The 10,585-nt window shown below is 45.7% G+C and overlaps 1 protein-coding gene across 2 annotated transcripts in view; it reads right to left on the minus strand.

Annotated features, from left to right (window-relative positions):
- The window catches only part of CHRM3 (cholinergic receptor muscarinic 3), a 516,259-nt gene extending 507,485 nt beyond the window's left edge, over positions 1 to 8,774 (minus strand). For both annotated transcript variants that reach the window (XM_073793631.1, XM_073793630.1), the window contains exon 1: positions 8,212 to 8,774. The gene's annotated coding sequence lies outside the window, so the exon portion shown is untranslated. The remainder of the gene's footprint in view (positions 1 to 8,211) is intronic.
- Between the last annotated feature and the right edge of the window lie 1,811 nt (positions 8,775 to 10,585).

Consider the following 10,585-nt stretch of genomic DNA (forward strand, 5'->3'; position numbering starts at 1 on the left):
GAACAGCAAGTACTGCGGGTAAAGTTAAAGGTGACCTTGAGACTTGAGATTGAATTTAATGTAAATCCAAACCATGGAACATATGGAATGCTAGCTGAATGCTGATGTAAGAGATTTCATTGTTATTCGATAGGTAATAGAAGGGGATGTCAGAGAAGTGTTTTGAGGATAGGAGGGAAAAAATGATCAGATTTGATCTTCAATAAAAGTAATCTCTAAAGTGGATTAGAAGAAGGGACTATAATCAGTGAAATCAGCTGGGAAGCCTGGAGACTCAGAGAAATGTATAAAGGTCTGATTGCATCAGCATCACCTGGGGGGGGTTAGAAATGCAGATCCCCAGGCCCCGCTCCAGCCCTCCTGAATCAGAGTCTGCCTTTATCACAAGATCCCCATGTGACCTGACTGCACATGAAAGTTGGAAAAGCCCTGAACGGAGGTGTTGGTAGTAGGAAAGAAAAGAAGCCAAGAGGTTGAGTGAGCTATTACTTGGTTGAATTATTACAATTTGGTATCTGACTAAATGTGGGAAACTATGCAAGAGAACAAATCAAGATTACTCAGAAAACTCCAAGCCACAGGGTGGCCACCCTAGGCATGGAAACAGGAAACCTCAGGGGAGCAGGGCGAGGAGGAAACAAATGAAGGCGGTGCTACCCAGCAAGCTCACGGAAATGCCCCTTCCAGAAGCCACACCAGGCTTGGAGATGATAAGATGGGTGACCCACATTGAAAAGTAGTGGAAATCATGACAATGGATGAAGTCACAAAAGGAAAAGGGTGCAAGAAAGGCATGGGAGTCAACGGAGGAGAAAGACCTGCAGAGCCTCATGCAGCTTGGGAGACGGTGCAGGGAGGCTGGAAGGCGGAAGAGGAACCAGAGGAGGAAGACAGCCAGGGAAGTACAATGCTTTGAAAATGAAGGGTGGTTGAAGGTGCTGCTAAGAGAGGAAGCGGGATGCCCGGGAAAGGGCCTTTTGTTTGTGACTAAGAGGGGACAGGTGGTTTTTGGCCGAGCGGTTTCTGTGAACCTCCTGAGGATGGAAGCCAGAGAGCAAACGTTACAGTCAGAAGTCGGTAAAATTAGAGATATGTGGATGTTACACACCAAGTGTAAATGAAGATGTTAGGAATGAACATGAAAAGTTAGAAGAGGCGGAAAGGGCTAGGTTGACTTAACTTGAAACTATTGAACTTGATAAAGATTTTCTTATGGAAGAAAGATCAGAAGTATTCCCATCATAATTTTCAGAATGATTAGGAAGGCCAACAGGCACAGTGAGTAGGAATTGGATTTCTGCCTCAGCTGTAAGGAGGCTCTGCCTCTCCCTGCTCTCTGGAAATGGAATGAGACGCGTTGCGGGCGTTAATTTCTCAAATCGTACAAACCACACAGTTTGTACAATCATCAATGGGGAGTCACAAAGTAGGATGCCCTTCACTGATGACTTCTGCTGTGAGCCGAATGACGGCCCCCCCAAAAGATATGTCTGTCTACGTCCTAATCCCCCAAACCCATGAATATTACCTTATATGGTAAAAGGGTGTGAGAGCTAAGGCCCTTGAAAGGAGGAGCTTGTCCTGGATTTTCTGGGTGAGCCCTGCATGCAATCACACGTATCCTTGTAAGATGGACACACAAAGGAGGAAACACACAGACAGAAAGGGAGGAGACGATCTGACTCCGGGCAATGGCGAGAGGCAGTCACAGGTCGGGGAATGCAGCCACGGCCATCAGAAGCTGCAGGGGGCAAGTACGAGTTCTCCGATAGGGCCTTTGAAGGGAGTGTGGGAATTATGAGATGGTACATTTCTGTTGTTTTAAGCCCTAGGAAGCGAATACAATGTCTAACATCACCTTCCAATTCTGAGATTTCTGGAGCTGCTCTCACCTCATATTGATCACGTGCTCCTGAAAGGCCGAGCCCCGGACTCACCCTTCTGAGCACCCAAAAAAAGAATGTCCACTGTGCCTGGCACATTAGATAACACTCGTTACCACAGGGATATACACTCCTGTGTATAAGTGAAAAGCAGAGATGGCTGGATAGGCAGACAGATGATTGACAGATAGAGAGAGGGACTCATTTTACTCAAGCAAGTATTTATTAAAATGTACTTATTAAACACTCTCATGACTTAACTTCTTTAGAAAGAATCATAAATACTACCTGGGTTACCCTTGACTGTCGACTTTAATATTAAAGATAGTGAGAACAACCAGAACTCAGATGAGGGACATGTGGCTTGTAGTTGCTTAGATATGTTTTCAGTTTCTTATTATTAAATGAATTGAGGGGTTTAAAATAATTTATCAGAGGGAAAGCAGGGTGATAGCCGCACTCAAGGAAAGCTGAAAAAGGTTGGCTGGTTATTGTGTGATGAGAAGGGTTTGGGGATAAAGAAGGAAGAAAGGAGGACCCCATGTAAAGGAACCTTGTGGCAATGCCAGTTTCCCTGCAGGGCTCCCTTCCCACGAGGTAATGCACGTGACATGTGTTATCACATACGTGAGAAATCATAGGCAAGGAAGACAGGAGGCTCTTTGCTTCCATCTCATGTATGAGAACTTCTTTCCAATGCAATTGATTTGAGGGATCTCTGCATGAGAGACGTTGTGCTTTTAGACTATTTTGAACTAAAAAAAATTGAAAATCACCAAAAAAATCACTGTGCTCAATAATACTTTTAAATGAATGTACACAGATAGATACAGATAGAAAGACATAGAAATAGAGATAGAGATAAATAAAGATAGATACATAGACACACAGATACAGACACACAGAACCCAATGATACTTGAAATGTATACGGATTCTTGGAGTCTACACAATACCACTGGATTGGGGTCCCCTAGAGGTGAAAGCTGGCTGGATGAAACTGCAAATGGTTGTGCGCAAGAAGTGGTACCTAGCTAAGCAATAACTAGGTTTCTCTCCAGACTGGATCGCGCCGGCAATTCTAATGAGGTAATCTACTCCAAAGTGATAAATACAAAAATACTGACACAGACTGTCAGCAGATGCCTTTTCCCAGAGCTTACTGACAGGATATTTTTGTATGAATCTAACGCCATGGCCATACCTACTTGTGATCAATTAGAAGGCTTCAGTGGAAGAACATCAAAACACCTCACGACCGTAAAGGCACAGCCTTTGCAGTAGACACCTGGTAGCCCGCTCCTCTCTGAAACCAGCTGGTAGTATTTTACTCTGGTTTAACCTCACCTGACTTTTATCTAAACAGCAGTCACTGGAGGATATCCTGCTCAACCCAGGATGTCTAGACGAGCACCACTTCCTGCAGTAGAGGTGACTGAAGGTAGAATATGTCATGGCTCAGCTGGTGTGCCGGATTTCAAGGGAACACCGGGGACAGGAAATAAGCTGGGGCTAGGCTAGAACAAATGACCTAATGAAGGATTAATTCCGTAGTGGAGAGTCAACAACTCAAATTACAGTGGCCAGGAGGAGAGTGGAGAACAGAGATTTGATCCTGCCAACAATGACACACAAGGAGATTTGTCAAGTGGAACCTGGCAGCACAAGTCTCCAGGCAGAAATGATACACTGTCCCAAGGGTGGCCCTGCCTCAGGCCTAGCTAGGGGTTTGTCCACTTCAGGGCTGCAGCAGAGACTGGCAAGGGAAGGAGTAAACTCCTGCTTCTGGACAGAAGTTCTTGGAAAGGGTGAGACTAACTGTCAAGGTCACGCTAAAGTCTTTCTAGGCACAACTTCAGTCCTGCAAATGCAAACTGAAAACATGAGAAAAGTTTAGTCCTACGAAATGGCAAATATGACGGGGGTTGCAGAAACCGAGGCTAGCTGGGCATGGCAATCAGTAGAGCTCACTAGGGTTAGGGCAGGTAATCCCGTCTCAGACTCCCTTCTTCTGTTTCTGCACCGGTTGATGAATCAGGAAGGCCAGCCCTGCCGCCACCCCCAGTCTCACCAGAACAGGGCTGGGGAAGGCAAGAGCTCAAACCCCACAGCGCACCCGCCAGCTACTGTGGTTTTTTTCCACCATTGTTCCTCCTCAAAGTGTTCACATTCTAGCTGGCTTCAGGATGAGCTGGCACAACTGGCGAGAAGAAGATGGCAGTGGCTCAAATATTCCTGCTGTTGGCTTGCTGTCATCACCAGTAGATCCCAGGTCCTGTGTCAGCGTGGCCAGCCGCAGCTGCACCTCCGCAGAGGAAGTCTGAGAAGGTGCACGCCAGCCAGAGGACTTGGCCCTTGGGAGCTGATGAGCAGGAAGTTCCAACAGGTGGGAGAACAAAACTGCCAGCCTGAAGGGGTGAGCCTGCCAGAGGCAGGGGAGTCTGCAAGCCGCCCAAATTTCTGGACAAAAAGGAACACACAGTAGCCAACTACTGAGCCAGAGGGACACCTACACACTGGCTCTCCATGCTCGACGCCAAGGAATATAAAGGTGGGTGGGCAACCAAATCGCGCACTGCATTTTACAGTGCTTTAGAGACTGATCAAAAAGTGTGTGCACAGGCATCACGCCTTTCAACTCTTAAACCCACTCTGCAACTACTGTCTGATCATCTCCATCTGTGCACTGGGAAAGACATGCTCTGGAGAGGGACACAGTCTTCCTGTAAGGCCCACTGTGATTCCACATTTGCAGTAGCTTCACTGCATCAAAACTCTTCATTTCTTTGTTTGAAGACAATGCTAATGCAGATCTGTACTGCACAGGATATGCAACTTTTAGGGAATGGAGACGTCTAACAGAGCTCTCTAGAGACGCTGGGTTCACAACGTAAGGGGGGAACCTTTGCACTTGCACAGCCTTTCTGCGGAGCGTCTATGGAGGAAGAAGTACAGGGACAACTGATTTAGGATTCAAAGTGGCTACTTTGAATTTGATAGGAGCAAGGACCACTTCCTTAATGGAGAAGATAGAGACTGTCAGATTCGAGAAATTGAAATTAATTTCTAATTTGACTAGCTTTGCCTCCTGTCAAATTCCTTCAATGATCTCTTCACATTCTCCCTCTAAAATTAAAACTTTCCATTCACGGTGAAATTTTATCCCAAAGTTCTGTTAAGACTAATAACCAGGATAGGGATTCCTCTGGACTAAATGAGATCGAAAGGTGAAAAATCTTGTGGAACACGTCACTGCCATCACACCCGGGAAAGCACTGCATTCAAGGATTAAGCATGAGACACATTTTATTATCCTGATTAATTTTAAAAAATCATCATGGTGGAGGGATTTGCTTTTTTTTTTTTTTTTTAACTGGAGCCATATATGCCTTTTTGATACTCTTCTGTAAGAAAAACGTGTTTTAAATTCACCAACCCATTGTGTAAAATAAAACATTTCCAGTCACTCACTGATACTTCAGAACCACAACGTGAGGAAAATGCTATTAGTCACAATACATTATGACATCAAATTAGGTCCCATAAGTGAAGGGCAGATGCATCTCTCTGCGTCCCGATCAGAGGCTCACGCTTCATAGGCGTCACAGTTCATTCATCTCCTATCTGAAGTGCCACTACATCACAGCTGTTCTCAACATAAACTTCCCTGCACTGCAAACAAGACCCAGTTTCTTAATAGTTACACTGACAACGTCCAGGCCATTTAGGGGTAAGCAACTAATTTTGCCAATGTTAACAACTTTATTAGGAGAGAACACTATGTTGGCTCCGGGAACGATAGAGAAAATTACTTTCTTATGTTCAAATACACAAGGCAGCTTTGCTTTTAATCATAAGGTTTAATTTTCTGTCTAATCAGTTTCCTGGTATGGATTCAAGAAATTCTAGTTCTGCAAATTTCGTATTTTTTTCTAGACTCATGTTCAACAGGTTGTCTGCAATCAAATGCTAAAATATCATGCAAAGAAGTTCATGTTTTTACACACTTAAAATAACAAAGTTTCTTTTTGTAAGGAAATAAATCAGCTGTCTTTATAAGGATGAGAAAATGAAAGGGTGCGCCCTAAAGAACTTTTAAGTATGCCTAAATAATCTTCAGAAATAAATAATATTTTTGAAGTTATATTTTTACCTTTTGTCCCAGGAAGACAAATGAGGTAATAAACAGTCACCCATTTCTCTAAACTTTAAAGGAAAGTTTCCTAAATAACTTTAAATGCAGGTTTAATGCAGAGCTACTTATTACTGTAACACGCTGGATCATTCTGTAAATCTTAACCAATTCCATAAACATGCTTTCCTTTTCCCCAAATTACACTTTTCTCATAATTTTCCATGCAAAAGGTATACACTGTCGAGGATCCTTTTCAAAATCTACTTTTCATCTCATATTCTTTTTTAAATATCAAGCACATTGGAATATGGGTTGTTATTTAAAAGTCAGTATTTCAATACTACTATTTTCATATTAAATTCAATCTTATACCACCCTCCCCAGCCTACAGAAATGGTCTGAATCAGACCTGCAATGTAATTAATTTTAAATTAGTAATTTAAGCTCAAGTTACAGTTCCATATGGAAACCCATTTCAAAATTAATGTGCTTTCTAGCTCAACAATAGCTATTTACATATTAAGCTAATTGCAAAAAACCATGTACACAAAATCTAAAGATGGGTTATTCAGTGATAGGAGTGTATGATCAAAACCACGTATCTGTGGCATGCTGAATCCACACTGGAGAGGCACACGTGTTCTACGTATACTCCACAGTACCAGCTCCCATAACAAGAGGGTGCACCCAACGCCATATCTATCCCACCACATTTGGAACAGAAAGACCTCAGGGTTTTTCTTCTTCTTCTTCTTCTTAATTAATAAGCTACTATCACAACCCTGTCTATATGCATGGATTTGTTCCAGCGTCAGCTCTCCCCTTTCTGAAGTGTATGTTCTTGTGTAGTGCCTCTTAAGTAAATACAGGGGCATTGTTTTAAACACAGAAAATAGTGATGAATGCTTCATGCAATACAATGATCTCACAAAACGTAAGATTATCGGGCACTATATAACCAGCCAATATACTTTTTACAAAGATTATTTTTCCAATCATAACCCCAAAAGACCCCACATGGAGGACTACTGGCTTGCTGGCATTCAGAGGCCAAGAGAGAAATGATGGGTCTGTGCAAAGCATACAGTGAAATAATCAGTGTCCTTAACAACATAAACGCTTAAATTACCTCCTAAGGAGAGCCATCGTTTCACATTGCAAACACGGACACCGGGAGGGAAGCATATCCTTACAGCCATCGAACAGGTTCAAATAGCACTTGCAGACAAATGAATGTTTGCGTTTTGAAATCTGTCCATATGGGATGCAATTCCCAAACCTCTGCTTCCTCTACCACTTCCAAACTGCGTGCAAGGAGAGTTGCACACACGCCGAACAGGATCACCATGCCAGCACGCACAAGCGCCAAGTAGACAAGTGAATTCTGCTGCTTGAGTCAACCCTCCCCTAACCCCCACCGCTTCAAATCACACAGAAATTAACCCAGCTGTAAGGAGGCTGCGCTGGGGGAGGGCTCCAGAGAGAAGATCCGCCGCAATCCAGCGGCTGCCGCTCCGCGAGCGCAAACTCTGCCTGGGTCAGTGAAGACGAGCACCCGGGCTCAGTACCTTCGCCCAGGTGTTACACTAAGTGCCAAATTTGCCTCTTTCGTCCCTGAAATGCAATCCGAGGTAGCGGCCCCACTGCAAGGTTGGCCGGTGTCTGCTTTAACCTTCTTAAAAGCGTTAGGAAATCAAATGGGGGGACCTATACACGCACCACACACACATACGCGCGCGCGCGCACACACACACACACACACACACACCGACCCAAGAAGCTCCTCTTGTCCGGACACTCCGTGCCTCGGATTCCGCATTCGGGGGACAGAGAATCCAAGCGAAGGAGCGCCGGGTGGGGCATCCCAGGTTCTTTCCCGGCCACCGCTCGTATTATTCTCGTCGCTTTCCCCGCACATGGTCACCCCGGCGTTTCGCACCCTTGGTTCCAGAACTCCAACTCCGCCCCAGATGCCGCTCTCTCCAGGTTCAAGCCTCCGCCCGGCCCCCCAAATCGACAGACCAACTCTCTCCTCCCTCCCCAGTACCCGCTTTAAACTCCCCATAGCAAGGGCATTTCCTACTCGCGCAGAAAACTTTTTCCTCCTTTTGCAACGCGACAAGGCAAAAAAACTAGGTCAACCGCTACCGCCACCCGCTTTGCCCAGCGCCGGCTTGGTGCGGGCAGTCCTTACCTGGCCGCTGCGCTCCAGGTGGCCGTCCCACGCCGGTCGTCTGCGCTTCCCCAAAGCGCGGGAGGCGCCCGGTCCACCGTCCGTTGGTCGCCTCCCGCTCGGCGTTCAGGAAGCGAGTGTCCTAGGACCGCGCGCCCATGCCCGGAGCCGCCCTTCGGTTCATCGCCTGTCTTTCCAGAAGCGCCTATGCCGCCCCGGCGAACTGAGGAGGAGCGTGGGGATTCGGGATGGTACCGACTTGCCCCGCGGTGTGCGCTCCCGGGTCCGAGAGCGCTCCGCCCGCGGGCAGCTGCGGCCGCGCGTCACATGCCGCCTCCGGGCAGCAGCCGCGGCACCTGCCCAAGCGGCGGCGCTCCTGGCTCCGCACTGCCGCCCCCGCGCCTCGGGCTCCCTGCACGATCTAGCCCTTTCGGTTCACGTCCTTTTTTCCTCTATCTCCCCCCTCACTTCTTTCCCCCGCTTCTTCTTCCCGTCTCCTCCTTTATCTTGTATTCTCTTTTTCCAAAAGCAAATGCCAGGCGCTTCAAGTGCGAGGAGGGTCTTTCCTTCCTCGCGAACTCTTCCTCTGCCTGGTGGTGGCGGTCGTGGCTACTGCTGGCCGCTCCTCCTCTTCTGCCTCCCCCGCTCCTCCCTCCTCCCCCCCACCCCCCGCCTCGGCTGCGTGCTGGTGTAATGCACAAGCTGCCTGGGTGAGACCCAAACCTGCCGGCCTTCTGAGCATGCCCAATTGCCCCGCCGGCGTGGCGCTCGACTCCCCCGTGCTCGCTCGGCTCCGCCGGTCGCGCCTGGTCGGGGGCGAGGGCGCCCAGCTGTGGGAGAGCCCAGCGTCCTCCTCGGGCGGGCTCCCTGAAGACGCAAGACTCACCCACCCACCCAGCCCGGGCACACGTGTCCCCTAATCGTGCGCCTGGTGCTTCAAGGACGGCTTTTGTTGGCCAATTAGTTTCGTCGTGTTCTCTTATAAATTGGTTTGCTTGAACTGCCTGGAAGGACGTAGATTCCTGGGAACAACTTACTGACGAAAGAACATCATCAGCTCAGTTACGGTATACGACTCGGCTGAAAACCTTTCCCCAGAGAGCAGCCTGAGGCATTCATTTTTTGACATTTAGTGAGAGTTTGTTCATACAGAGCAATGTACTAATAAAGGACTTCTTGGCCTTTCCTTCTCTGGAAGTTTACGCCTTAGGAGTAAATGAGACAAACGTGTGTGGAAAAGACACAGGTGTGCGGACACACACAAACACACAGTTGTTTTATTTTTTAATCAGAAAAAAAAAAAAAAAGATAGGACCTTGCTAGCCAGGCTTTTAAGTTTCATATATAACTCAAGAGGAATGGGAAGCTAAAAGGAAAGAAAAGGGAAAGAAGAAAGGGAGGGAGGGAGGAACGGAAGGGGGAAAAAAGGAAAGAAACGAGGGAAAAGGAAAGAAGGGAGGGAAAAATAAATTTCTTACTAAATACTTTCAGCTAACTAGTGGAAAGATCTCAAAGTGGCAAAGATGCCAATGAGGTTACCCCACAGAAGGCTGAGGGTATTTTAAAGAGTATGCAAGGAAAGATTATAAGAGAATCCCACAAAGAACAAAGATAATCAACAGTGGTAACTGGGGAAAAAAACAAGAAAAAAAAGAGCACAGTATGAAATTAAACTTTTTAACAATATTAAAAGAGGCAACATGATTTTGTTAATTCTATCTGGAGCAAGACAAACAGAAAAAGGTAAACCTCTTCTTGGAGAAAGTAAGTAATACTAAGGGAAGAGAGAAATATAAATATACACCTTCCTTTCTGAGTCTATATAGTCCCTTCTAGGTAGAACAATCTTTAGGAGAGAAGGGACTAAACATTGATTACAGAGAATAAAGATCATAACAGGAAAAAAGATAATGAGAAAACGTGTGGCTACTTAAATTAATTCAAATATCCAAGCTCAGGTGAATTATATGCAGATTACTAGAATGACAATGATATCAATATATAAGCCATCTTGTTTGGATAACTCTCAAAGGAAATAACAATAGTTGTCTTCATATATTACCCTAATCTTCAAAGCAAACTTTCACACAAATATTTTATCCCCATTTAATAAAGCACAGGAATTTAAAGGTCTAAGTAAATTGCCTGTTACATAGCTAGTAAGAGGAGTATGAAATTGCTATTTGCCTGTGGGAACAGGGGTAACTTTGATAATATTTGGTAACTCCATAAGTAACAGACAAGGGGCCAGAAGAATGGGCATAGAGATATGTTCTATTTTTTTAAGTAGATTCTGTTATCTATACAGTGATTAAGTTTGAGATGGATCCCTGGCAATATTCTATAGAAGATCCTGAAATGAATTTTTTGGCAGTAGTCAGAAAAGAATAGGAAA

This window comes from Tursiops truncatus, chromosome 16 (genome assembly GCF_011762595.2).
Source record: "Tursiops truncatus isolate mTurTru1 chromosome 16, mTurTru1.mat.Y, whole genome shotgun sequence".
NCBI lineage: Eukaryota > Metazoa > Chordata > Mammalia > Artiodactyla > Delphinidae > Tursiops > Tursiops truncatus.